The sequence below is a fragment of the Struthio camelus genome, chromosome 8, assembly GCF_040807025.1.
Source record: "Struthio camelus isolate bStrCam1 chromosome 8, bStrCam1.hap1, whole genome shotgun sequence".
Taxonomy (NCBI): domain Eukaryota; kingdom Metazoa; phylum Chordata; class Aves; order Struthioniformes; family Struthionidae; genus Struthio; species Struthio camelus.
The window spans coordinates 8,218,281-8,232,018 of NC_090949.1; the positions used below are offsets into that span (position 1 = coordinate 8,218,281).

General features: G+C 42.1%; 1 protein-coding gene across 4 annotated transcripts in view; it reads right to left on the reverse strand.

Annotated features, from left to right (window-relative positions):
- KIFAP3 (kinesin associated protein 3) overlaps window positions 1–13,738 on the reverse strand; it is a 72,369-nt gene that overhangs the window by 483 nt on the left and 58,148 nt on the right. The window lies entirely within an intron of this gene.

Genomic DNA, 13,738 nt, shown 5'->3' on the forward strand with positions numbered 1-13,738 from the left:
ATTGTGGGGAAGGTGCACTAATGATGGTGTCTCAAGCTTTTCTTGCTGTGCAACTTTGCCAGCCACCTTCCCCTTCTAGTCAGTAGCGCTCTGTCCTCCCTCTTGCCTTGGTAAAAAGGAAACGCTGCAGAGAAATCAGCACAATTCCTTTGTGGGATAGGCAGGCCTAGGAAATCACTGCATGAATTGTTGGGTTTTTTTTAGTGAAACGTAACAAGTGGGGAAGTGGTGAGCTGGCACTGTGGGATTAATCAGCTTTTTCTGAGCTGCTTTTGACTTTCAGGTCGAATGGAAATCCCAGAGGAGACAGAACTCTTGTTTTCTATCCTGTTGTGCATTTACTGGCAAAGCACTTTGCTTCTGTGACTCAGTTTCTCTACCTATGCATTAAAGTTAATGCATCTTTCAGGGAAGACTTCAGTATGTTTGTTGCAAAGTCCACTGCTAACTCTCTCCTACACAGCGCATCTGAATAGTCTAATTTCTTTCAAAGAGACAGCCAGTACATGTCTAAAGCCCCTGAGAAAGCACCAACTGGAAATGAGGGAGTGAGAATATCTGGCATAGCAACATAGTTCAGTAAAGGACACAGTGTTTCTGATGGGATAAAAAATTGACAGCCCACTGGCAGAAAGAGTTCATCACATACTAACAGGCTATGTTCTAATGAGACAGAATAATTCATTTTTCACATAGAACAGCATCTTTTACATCTAAAGTGTCCCACAGCAATGAATTACATACCAAAGCACAGAAACTGCATGGGGAAAAGTGGCACATATTTCATGCTCAACAATAACTTTCAGGCAGGAGGTAGAAAAAAAATGAATATTGCCTAAGATACTGGATTACTGCCTATTCATAGTTATGTCACTTTTAAACTTCCACTTCAGGAGAAGGACAAATGGAAAAGGCTTCTAATTTATTGTCTGACTAAAGATGCATTGAAAGGAGATGAACTTCCCTGCTGAAGACTGTCAAAACACCAAGAACCAAAGTGCTTTTAGAGTGGGGAAAAGCTGAACCTCATTATTGCCAATTATACATATGGAACATGAGTTATGCAAGGGTCAAGGCCTGGGAAAGAATGACCCATCCAGAACGTGTACAATGGCTGGGCCGCAGGCCCTGGCTCAGCAAAAAGCTGGCGCTGCTGAACCGTCTGGACCGCAAGGGCTCAGCTGAAGTGGTGGGGACCATGTCTAGCACTCTGTCCTTGCAAAGATGTTTTCCTAGGATTATGCCTCCGTCAGGTCCTCGAAGACCATCTTTTGGGCCTGTTTCTTCAGAAAACTAGCTCGCTTATGGGAAGTTCTGATAATCATACGAAGGTGGAAAGGCTGAAGCTGAGATTTGTCCTCTGAGAGGGAGGGAACACAACTAACAAGCCAAACCACGGAGAAAATCATTCTGTTTCACCTGAATGTTTCCGAATGCAGTGCCCTGAAAGTGCTTTGCTATTTCCACGTCTGCCTGTCTGTATTCGAACTGGCAGTGCCCCATCTCACAATTTGTACACAGAGCCATCGGTCTGACCTTAAATGCTGACCAGTCCCTTCACATGGCAAAGAGAAGCTGAGTTGCAGTGGTGCACCAAATAGCGTCCTGTCGGCTACAGGTACAAAGCTATGTGAACATGTGCTTCTGGCTCCACACCTTCCTCTCGCCCCCCTTTCCTTCCCATATCCACTCCACAGTCCTATTACATTTTTCCAAGCCCTTTATGAAATGAGCTAGTAACCTTGGAGGCTGCTTTCTGCTTTAGGTCCCTCATTTGTACCTGGCAAATGACATCTTTCTCATTAGCAGCCTTGAAGCTTTAGAAGACTCCTGCAAAAAGAGGTTAAGAGAAGTCCTCGTTGTTACTTGCTCTATATCTATTGCTTCTTGTCTCCAGAAATACCAGATCCTGCATTCCAACTTTACTGCAGCCTGTGCTCACCTTAACCAGGGCACGGTCCCCTGCTTCTACTCCTGTGACTGGTTTGCAGCATGCAAAAGGATTAGACAGAGATCTCATGTGGGCTGCCCTTAGGTATAGCTTTCTGAGAAAAGGCCACAAAGCTCTTCACAAGGACCTGTAGCACAAGGACACAGCATGAAGCGGACCAATTTGTTTGGGAATTCAGAAAATGAAAAAGCTGAATAACTACTCTAAAACAAGGCCATTTTTTAAGAGATCTTCCAGTACTGACAATATCAGGAATTAATAACATACTAAAGCATGGCATAGTGGGAGTGGAGATTGAGTCCAGTTTAGCTGAGCTACTACAAATTCCCAGTTGCCAGTGATACCTCCTATATCTAACACCGGGTAACAGCAGAGAAATAGGACCCTTTAAGTCTACCATAAAACTCAGGAATTCAATTGTTTCCTCTAAAAAAATCCTTAAAATGTCTGCAGTTGATTTACAATGAAAAGATATTTTAACAGAGAACACTTTTTGGTGTTTACTTTCCAGCGTTTTCTTCTGTGACTACTATAATAACACTAGCTGTGGATGAGTTGTTTTTATTTCTAGTAGGGGTTGAATACAGGTTCTTACGTTGCTGTTAATTGTTCACAGCACTACCAAAAACTTCATTCTAGAAAGATGTTGTAGGTACGGCTGTGAGCTGGGAGGCTGTTGGCTGCAAGTCAGGCTACTAGGGGCCATGCCTGTTGGCTTACTGGGGAGACAGCTGTAACAGCCTCAGGTTTACTGTGGCAAAGAGGGACAAAACAAATGGCGCAGCCCAAGACGCACACCTTGAAGCAGGACCTCCTTTTTATATGCCATCGTGGCTTCTCTTGATACTGCAGTGTTTCAAGAACTTCTTTTGGCCCCTCCTAAATCTCTGTTCGCTCCATTACTAACTACCAAACTAAAATTTCATTTCATTTGGATGAGGAGTAGTAACAACAGCGAGCCACGAGGTGGCAATGGGTCTCTATCAATGCCGGCAGAGTTTTCCCAGCTACTACCAGTTTAGTAATCCTTATTCAAAGAACTTTTAAATGTATTTGAACTGATAAAGAGAGCGGGGAAAATATGGTTTCAATTACATTCTCAGCAAATCTTTTTTATATATTTTTATAAATGTGTAAGTAATTAGGTAAAGATCCCTAGAGTTTAAACTTTGAGGAGTATCAGTTATTTCCAAATGGTTTAGACATATGTTAGTGTCCTGAAGAAAACTGGAAGAGATGGATCAGCTGATAACTGCTTTGGACACTAATTAAAAAAAAGGGGGAGGGGGTGACACAAAATCGCATTAAAACACCTTGATCAAATCACCACTCTCTCCTATCTAAATATTTTTCATAAGTAAACGAAGGCTTGTCCATGCTTCAAAAACAGTTGGCTTCCTTTTTCCATGTTAGCGCTCTTGAAACGTACCAGCTTTGCCTATGCGATTGTTTGGGCTGGCAGGCTGTAGCAGAAAGCCTGTCTTCTCGGCCGAAGGAAAGACTATTGAACCCAGGAGGTAACCGAGGGGTAGGGCAACAAAACAGCAAACGTGTCTGTGGACTGAAGTCTGGCTTACTCATGAGGCTGGCAGGCCAAGGGCGATGACTCTGCAAGCACAATCTACGGAGGTGGAGACAGGGGTTTAGAAACTGAGTCCTGCCGAATCCTTGCCACGTCTGCCAAGAACAGCAAAAAGGGTACAGCCAGGAAAGATGGTAGTTTTTCGGCTGTAAACATTTGTTGGCTAATGATTGGCCTGAAGTCATGGTTTGTGCCATGTGTTCTTAGATTTATACCAGCAATCAACTTCAAAACTTTCTCCTCGGTAAAACGTGTTGTTGGCATTATTTACACTGCACCTACGTGGGAACTCAGCGCTTAATAAAGCGAGCCTGTCCTCCCCAAGAGTTAGGGACACATAATTATGCAATCAAGGTGACAACACTCGTCCCCAAGCTGGTATTTTTTATCTCCCGTTAGGCAGTCCTGTTCAGCTAGACACCTAACAGGGGCGCACCCAGTCCCTGTAGCAGATACGGACTATACACCGCAAGGAACCTCTCAGACAAATGACTTCTCCAGTTGCCTTAATCTGCAAGTTATTTAAGGCAGCTTTGTCTTACAAAATTGCATGCGTGCGCACAGAGATATTGGTGCTTGGTAACCGCTCAGTCAAAGCACCACTGTTTTCTTGTACAAAGTTTACCACCGTGCCTGGAGCTTATGGAGTTAAACAGTGAACAGCACAGCTAATTACTATGTACTGCTAACCTCAGTTGCTGGTTCATTTTGAGACCCTTTAAAATATGAACTGTGTATTTTACCCCTATGCACTCTCTTAATGATTTGTTTTTTTTAGACTGAAATCACTTCCAGCCATCAGTAATACTTGCGGTCTCTACACATGCACTTCTCCAAGCACAAATATTTCTTTTTCCTATTGGTCTGCCAGCCCCTGTCAGAGCAAATTTCACTTTAAACTAAATGCTATGATACTTAAAACCTCTTGGATTACTCAGGCTGCTAGTGTGATCTATGACCTTCCCCAAATGACAGCTGAACTTTCCAATTTGCTTGTACTGCTGGGGAATTGAGGAACACATGCTGAAGAGGAAAACGTTCCTGATGTGCATGAGTGAGGAGAGATTTCTTAACAGCTTTGCTTATTGATACTTACTCTGATTCCTAACATCCAAACAAATACGCCTATCTAGGATCCTTGATGCCCTGACATCATTTAAAACATAAAGACCAATAGTGTCCCCACAGCAGGAAACGCCAGCCAGCATCCCACTATGCCCACAAAATATTTACTTTCCTTAACTCCCTCCTGCATCCATAGCCTCAGAGACTAGATGGGCTTTGTGGTATGTCTGGAAGACTTGGCTGCCTCAGAGAAGGAACGCCCTGCCAGAAACCCTCCGATGGGGCTCCTGTTCGTACCTTTGCTGCTCATGAGTGTGTGGTGCGAGTAGACAGTGGGACTCTTGGGGTTAGTCTTGGGGTTAGTCTGCACTAGGATAATTAGCACCTGGTTGCACGCTGACTACAGAGCAAAGCTGCTTTCCGTAAATTTTCATGATGAGATAGACACCTGAGCCTGTCCACACTAGCATTCACACTGTTACTAGCGCTGGTGCTGACAAGTTGCTCTAATATGAGTACTTAGGCCTCGGGCATAAGCAGGGCCTCAGAAAGGCTGCTCCCAGGTCACTGGGGAAATGCTTGGTCAAAACTAACCCCTTGAAGTCCGACTGAAAATCCACAGGTAGGATGCACAGACCTGGAGTGATCCCACGAGCACATTCACGGAGGGGTGTGCACATTCATGACAGAGGCATGGAGCAGTATGGCAAGAATCATACCAGAGAGAAAAGGCTGTGATTGCCTGCGCAAGCAGAAGCGACTCGGGAAAGCAGTCTTCAGCTTAGAGTGAAACAACAGTTTAGGAGCTTACACTTACGGGCCCAAATTTCATCGTTTTCAGCCTGTCGGTTTCATGGTTAGAACCCAAAAATTAAAGCTGAAGTCACTGCTGCCCACTGAAAAGGGAATCCAAACTAAACATTATTTGAAGCACATACAGCGCTTCTACCAGAGCTAAGATTTCAGCTGCATTTCTTCTCATCCTAAACCTGTTCTAAAACCCTGTCAATCCTCCCTCCTTATTCTGCATCAACAAGGCTTATAGCAGCTCATTTCTGAGAGGCTCTCAGCTACTCAATGGGGATTCAAGTTTTAAAGGGTCTCCACTTAGGAGTATTTATTATTCACTAGGTCCTCTGACTGTGATAAGACCAAGCAAACACCACTTACAGCTCTGAGCTTGTGAGCAACCCTACCAACTTTTATGGAATTAATCCAAGTTCTCCACATGCTCCAGTGCACTGCTGAGAGGGGTTTGTTTGCAGGCCTAAATACATCACTGCTGTTTACACACAAGGAACCTTTTCCTGCACCCACTGATCACACCTGAGGCTTCAAAATCTCCTCCCTGGGTTTGAGAGAACAGGGTTTGGACCAGAAGGTTTGGCAGCATCCTTCAGAAGCCTGACCTCAGTACAGTCCATAGCAACCCCTCTCTCAGCTTCTTCCATACTGTCCCCCTTTATACATCTTGTATTAGTGTTTTTGAAAAACACTGTCTTCACTGTCAGAATATCCCCCGCCTCACTCCCCGACAGGTATTCAGAATTTGCTACAGTGCATCCTTGAAGTCCTAATGTTTCACTTTTGTGAATCTTAGTGTGTGACAGCATCGTTGATAACATATGGCACCCTTACTCTCCTGCTCTCTCCTTATAAACTCTCATGCCAAACACGCCTGTAATTTATAGTGCTGTATCAGGTTCCTGTATATAACAGGGAGAATAAATTGTGTTCAAATGAATGCTGAAAGCTGTATTTTTTCCCCTCAGGAGGTACCTAAGCCATAGAAACAGAGCACCAGTCTCTAATCTTGACACAAGCACAGCATTATAACCTGTACAACTGCGATGCAGTTTATTGTTTATAATACTTGTCAACAAGAGACACAGGACTTCGCCAATAGTAAAAGTCTGTATTCATTCTCCCCTCTCTGGCTCTCTCTCTCTTTTTTTTTTTTTTTTCTCCTTTTAAAAGTGCTGATGAAAGCCACTACTCTGTGGTCTGAGCCAATGATCGCAGCGGAGAGCAATACAGCCCTGGAGGGGCTGTGTCGGGGCTGTTAGAGGATGCTGCAGCTCCCTCCCGCCCCAGTGCCCAGGTCTCCTCTGCGCAGAGACCAGGGTGGTGAGAGGCAGGGGAGCTGGGGACATCCAGCTGCTGTCCTGTTGTACCAGCTAGGATTCAGGCACCGTGCGTCCGGGCACAGGAGCTGGGAAATGTTTTGAATTCCACAGTACAAACAGAGAGACCTCTACTTTCTTATACGGTCTTCAAGTAAGAAATAGTTGAGGTGGTGGAAGCTAATCCTCTGTAGGTACCAACTATCCAACACACCAAGAGAGGCTCAGAGCCTGTGCTTGCACAGGCTGAAGCCCATGGGCTTTTCTGCTGACGCTGCCAACTAAACACTGGATGGGAATGCTGTTTTTGTAACACCAGTCATGGAAAAGTGGAGGGCATCAGAAAATGGAATAAAGCTGGTTGCTTTTCCCCTCACTTAAGTGTCTGGTGATTGAAAAGATGATCCTATTTACTTCTCTGTGCCAGCTACTTCTTTGGTTTTGCTTCACTGGCCATGAATTTTCTGCCCTTCAGAGTAACAGCACAAACCATGGGATAAGGAGAAAAAGCATAAAACTGAGAAGCTTAAAACAAAAAGTTTTCATTATATGTTCTGTAACTGTAGATTCTCTTGCTATTGGTAATGACGTTAAACTATAAACCACAAGTCTCAAATTCTGTCTCTCATGGTCTCACTTTCTTTCTCTCCTATCTGTGAAGTCTTTTTTTTTTTTTTTCTCCATACTTTCTATCCCTCAAGCTCAAGGGGGAGGGGAGCTTTGTGGCATGGACTGTGCCTTAGCACACTACATCCAATACCATGTCTGCCTCTATTTTCGCATTTAATATTAAGGTTCCTTAAATAGTTACACTGTATCTGCTCAAAAGACAGGAGATGTCAGAATGAACCTGTGCAACCCTAATGTAGCTCCCACGCACATTATGATACAGCTTTCATGGCTATGATCACGTCTCCCCTTGCAAGTCATCCTACTTCCTTCAGTGCATTCAGTGACTTAAGTTTCCAGTTGCTCCTGGACTTGGTGCCCAGTGGTATCTCAGCACAATACTGCCGTTTCTGCTATTTAATTACAAACAAATGCAAAATCTGACAGCTATGGAGAAATGAGTGCTCTCTTCTGTGTCAGGGTCAATCTATGCATCAAGCAATGAGCATGCCAAAATTCACTGATGGGAAGACAGCATTTAAAAAAAAAAAAAAAAAAGTTCCCTAACTGAATGGTAGGAGAGCACCGGGCTAAAAAATGGCATTGCTTAGAGCCAATTTCAGGAAGAGCTTTGTTTGAAAGCAGTAACACTTGCCATCCCAACTCTGTGAAAGCAGCCTGGGACCTGGGCTCAGTTTCTTGCTCTGTTACCTGCTGTGTGATCCCAGGCAAGTTGCTCCAGGTTTCCCAGATGGAGCATCGAGAGAAAACAAACTCCCAAAACATTAAAGACAGCAGGTGACAAACTACAGTAATGAGGAGACTCTAATTAGTCTGACATAGATTTAAAAAAAAAAAAAAAAAGAGAGAGATTTTTGGTTCTGTTGTAACATGCCTCAAATGGGGGAGAGAGGGAAGGCTATTTCTCATCTGCTAAAAAAGCAACCAACCAAAAATACAGCCAGCAGGCAAAACAGCAACTCAGTTGTTTCATACAGATGCCCTCTTTCATTGAAGGACATCAGAATAATTTCACAAACGTTCCCTCACCAGACTCACAGCTCCTCCATGTGGTAGGGGAATTTCTCAGCTATTTTGTAGAGGATTTGTTAAAAGTTAGACTGCACAGTTAGAGCCGGAACAGAAATCAAGAGTTTTGACTTTCCATTATAAGCCCAACAGAGACATCTCCTGTGCTGTTGGCTCAACAGCTGGCCAAGCCACTGATTAGATGTATCCATTTCTAAAAAATTAACTAAAAATTAAAACAAACAAAAAAGCTCTGAGAAGTAGGCAATAAAAAAGCAAGGAAGATGCCCTTTCCTCCCCCTCTCTCCCTGGACAGACCAAAGTATTTGTGTCAACTCCATAAATTGAAGAGTACATTGCCTTAAACTAGTAATCTGGCTGGTTTGGGAAGGTTTCAAGCATCTCTTTTACTGAGCTCCAGTGATGTCAGCGCTACGCTGGGACAGAAGCTTCTGCCAGCAGCCTGAGCAGATTATGATCTTAAAGTGGCAACTTCAGAGTGTGACTGGTGTCACTGATTATAATCAGCTCAGGATCTGGTCCACATCTTCAGCAGGCTTCTGACTAGCCTTCTGACTTCCAGAGAAGTACTTCTTGCTTCCCTTGCTAGGAGGAGGTTACAGATCAGGATCACTGTGAAAACATATCCTGAGGTAAGTAGTTGAAGTGTGAATGCAAGTTTTCAGTGCCCTGGATTGAAGCTCTCCTAGCTGAGCAATTAATTATTCCTTTAAATATTTAGACAAGCTCCTCAAGTCCAAGCACTGCCTCTCAGCTCTATGCTTCAATACAAATGGGAAAAAAGGTTTTCTCTCTGCAGAAATACCCAGAAGAGCCATGCCAACAGGTCAGGTCAGGCTGAAGGTCATGCTGTCCCCAGGCTCAGCACCAAGAACCAGACAACTGAAGCCACGGACTGTTTGCAACAGGCACAGTGCAGAAACGGCACCTACTGTGCTGTGAGTGCCCAGCGACACTGCAGTGAAGTGTCACTCATGAGAAAAGCAGATAATAATCTCGGGGCTGGAGCAAAGAATGGAAGGGAGGGAGAGTCAAAGCCTCTGTTCTGCTCTGACTTACAGCTGTGGCCAATAAAAGCTTTCAAACTCATTTTGAAAGTTAACATTACTAGGGGATTTGCAGTGCTCACTAGAGCGCACACAGCAAACGCAGTGGGAACGTTGTTACTGATGAACAAACGTTAAACATTTTTACCACCACAGATGACCGGCCAGATTTTAACCAGTTATATATAATCAACACAGGGCCCTAGTGAAGACTTGTCAAAATCTATCCCAAATCAGCAAAGATTTTAACGTAAATCAAAAAGGATTAAGTCTCAATGTCTCTTACCCCCCCCCTTTTTTTTTTTTTTTTTTTTGCTTTAACATTGGATATGTTAGGGAACAGGCCAGATAAAAATACAGACATCAACCATTTTCTTGGAGATCCGTATCTTTGAATAGCATTATTAAGCAAAACCTTCAACTTTAATTAAGAAAAATAAAGAAAAGAAAGAAAAATAAAATGTTTCCAGGCCAAAGGTTGGGCAGGGAGCCTTGGAAAAAATAAATTTTAAAAGCTCAAGACCCAGAAGGCAAATAAACTCCCTAAACTTTTTTTTTTTTTTTTTTAATCTCATGGTTTACAAAAAAAAAAAATCCTCTGATTTTCCAGAGGAAAAGGGAGGCTCAGCATCATATTTGACTGACTGAAGCTGATACACACAGAGATTCTGAGAGTCAGTTTTAAAATCAGTACTATTCCCGCTACTTGGCAAAATAAATTAATTTGACCTGTTCAATTAATTTTTATATTTGGGACTAGTTTACAGCACATGTTCAGTTCAGGTAATAACCTAAAGAAACATCCCACTGAAATATAGGACTTTTAAAAACTACTCACTGTAGGTTTAATTTTGAATCCTGCGAGCATGCTTATACACAGCATACAAAACACCCTTCAGTTTATTACAATTTTAAATCTTTCTTCCAGCTCTGGCTTTGCAACAACCACTTGTCTTGATAAAATAGGTCACTTGAAAAAGGAAAGCTCAATAAAATGAATTACAAAAACAACAAGATTAAACTGATTGTGCTGTTTTTGTACAGTGCAGCTGAATTCTGCAAATATGCTGCTGGCTGTGGTTTGGCATTTAACAGCATGCGATCAGTGAGAAGGAGGAAATTTTATTCTCATTAACTGTTGCAGATTTACTGCAGTGAAAAAGGGCTATGTAACCTGAGAAGTGACAGAATGGAAAGATCAAAGCAGCAGTCTGGAAACTAAATAAACCTTCTGGCTACTTCCTGCAAGGAAAATTCACTCTGGCAACGTAAAACAGAGTCCAGTTAAAAACTACTCTCAGTTTTATGAGCTGTCACAGCAGCTTGAGTGGTTTGGACCAGTCAAGTTTAGAACATTATATTTCCTTGTTTTTGTCTCAGATACTTCTGTAAGCAGTTTTATAGTTTCTTTTCTTTTTTTTGTTTTTTTTTTTTTTTAAGAGAAAAATAAAATTCTTTTCTTTTGGTTGAAATCAAGAAGGTCACAGCTAAACTCATTAAAAACAGGCAGGTCTTCATTTGCGCATTCCATTCCCATTTACTACATTTTAATATTTTACTTTGAGATTTATAAGCAATGTACATTTGTTTTAATAACTCTTCCGCATTCTGTTCACTTATTGTTTAATATAAGTGCAAATCAGTTTACAGAGCCCAGATGGCTTGTAACTGGGGAGCCAGTCTATTCCTAGTAGCACATCTGGAGGGACTAGGAGCAGCAGACAGAACATGGGAATTAATTAATGTTACATATCAAAAGACACAGACCTGAGTTTGGGGGCTTTTTGGTAGGACATTCCAAAAGACTTGAGCTAACTGCTACAACATTTTGGTATTCTTTTAAAATTCTTAATAGCCACCTAAACAATGTTGGTTAAACCAGGCCAACGTGCAGGTGGAATATAGTAAAATAAAAAGCAACTGAAAAATATAAAAGAAATGATTGCAAGTGAAAAGGCCCCAATATCCTATATTCCAAAGAGCTGAAATGCATTAAAAACTCAATGCCAACTCTCTTCCCAAATGGCATTTGCACCTTGCTGAAAAAATTACACCTTTAAAATATTCCCAACCAACCTATTTCACCTATTAGCATACTAGTGTAATTGTTCAGAGCAATTAAACAGCCTTACAGTAAGTGAAACTAGTGCAACATGATCCTGCATGATTATGGACCACACAACTTGGCGAGGTGGTGCGGTATGGTCAACGGGGCACTGAGAGAGCAGTCAGGAGAGCACTGCTCTGCTCGAGGATCTGGTACCTGGACTTTGGGTGAATAACTTCTCTTCTCTTGCTTTTGGTATCCTGCCCCTGTATTGACTATCAGCTCTTTGGGACAAGGACTCTGTGAGCGCTGTGGACACCAGTTGTGTGTTGGGGGATATCAGGAGAGCTGTTTGGAATGTCTTCCTAGTAAAGTCTAAGACCAGAGCAATAAAAAATAAGTACCAAACACACAAAAAAGGTTGCTGGATAGATGATGGAGTATATGAAAAATATTGTCCTCATTTGGGTATTCCCAAACTATCGGCAGTGCTGAGATCCAAATTATTTTGTGGTGCAGCATGCAGCAGACCCCCAAACCCTGGGAAAATCCCATTGATATGTATGGCACATAGAAGAATCTTCTTGCTCTTAAAGAACCAGACCTCTGGTCTTCAAAAGGCTTCTACAGCTGTCCATATTATAACCGCATAATTTGGTCCAATACATATTAGTGAGACCTAAAGGGATTATAATATGATCACGGTGCAGTATTTAATTTCTATAAACATGTCTTTTGAGAAGACAGTATGAAATAACTCATAAAACGACAACAACCAGGGACTATGACCGCTACCTAAAGCGCCAGGGAAAGGAAAGAGGTAACTGTAGTTTCGTACTGCTGCAGAGACAAATTACTATGAACTCGACATGAAAAAGAATTCAGGCTGCCATTCAAAAGCTCCTAGCGATGAAGCACTTGGGTTCCAGACACACCTCTCCCAACTGTAAGCACAGAAGGGAAAGAAATAAATATACACACTGAATTTTGTCATTTAGGCCGTGATCCAGGATCTGCAGAAATCAAATCAAGTCTTTTGACTAGCTTGTCCCATGCCATGATCTAAACCCCGAAAAGGCAGCAGTTCCCCCTTCTTACTGCTGTCTTTTAGATCTAAGATCTTTGCTTCATGTGTACGTCTGATCAGACACTATAATAAACAAAATAAGAAGAAATGGCTAAACCTACCTGCCTGCTGCACATGAATAGTTAGTAAATGTTGTATTGTCCAAGTAAGAAATGCATTTTATTTGTCTGTTATGTCCAGCCAATATAGAGCTGAATTAGAAATCTAGCAAAAACCTCCTGACCATACTCGCTTTAATTTTCTAAAAATTAAACATGTTGGCACTTAGGACAACAGAATACAATAATTAAAAAAAAAAAAAGATTCGACTCTGCTGCCACGAACAGCATTTTTGTGGGACAGAAAACAACAAAGAAAATCCAGAAACTTCACTGGTTCTGGGCCTCTATTTAAGGCCTTTTCAGGCCTTTCAAATTCGTTTCAGCAGGATTTACAATTTGCTAATACTGATGTGTGATAAACTAATAAAACCTGCCTACGAGGTTATAGGCCCAATTTACTAATAAAACCTAATTCAATTCTCCTGGGAAATGCAAATTAAATAGTGTCCAAATGGTAGAAGCTGAGTACAACCCTGCTGAGCATACTGCAGAGGAGAAAAAAGTGTTGTTTTTATGAAGTTCAAGTATGGAAAAGAAAAAAGTAATGCACAGAACTGTACTAGACATCACTATGGTAAAATGTTTGAAAGTAACATCATAGTGTAAAAAGAATTTGCACTCTATTAGCTTTTCTTTCCATTAATTGAAAGATTTAAAACTCATTACATGTTCATCCCCGAGTCCCACCTGTAAAACAGGTGAGCGTTATTACCTGTGTTTAAATGATAAGAAGAGATATGGATATCTTCATTCCTACTCTGGCTTAGACCCCGCACCAGAACATGTGTTTGTTTATCTAAGCTAATCTTTCTAAGACCCATGAAACAGGCAGTTTCTTCTGCCACTAATGCCTGTAAACAGTTGTCTGAGGCAGCTCACTTTTACTGTCTACGTATAACTAAGGCACTGGTTTTTCACTTGCAGAGATAACCTGCCACACGGCAGTTAGTTGCCGCAAGGGTGGGAAGGGAGAGTCCAAACCTCTAAATAAACCATGCGCGTGACTGAAAACTGGTGTTTCAAAAGAAAGATGCAAGCACAGATGAGAAATATTCCACAGCGGGGTCCCCAACTCCT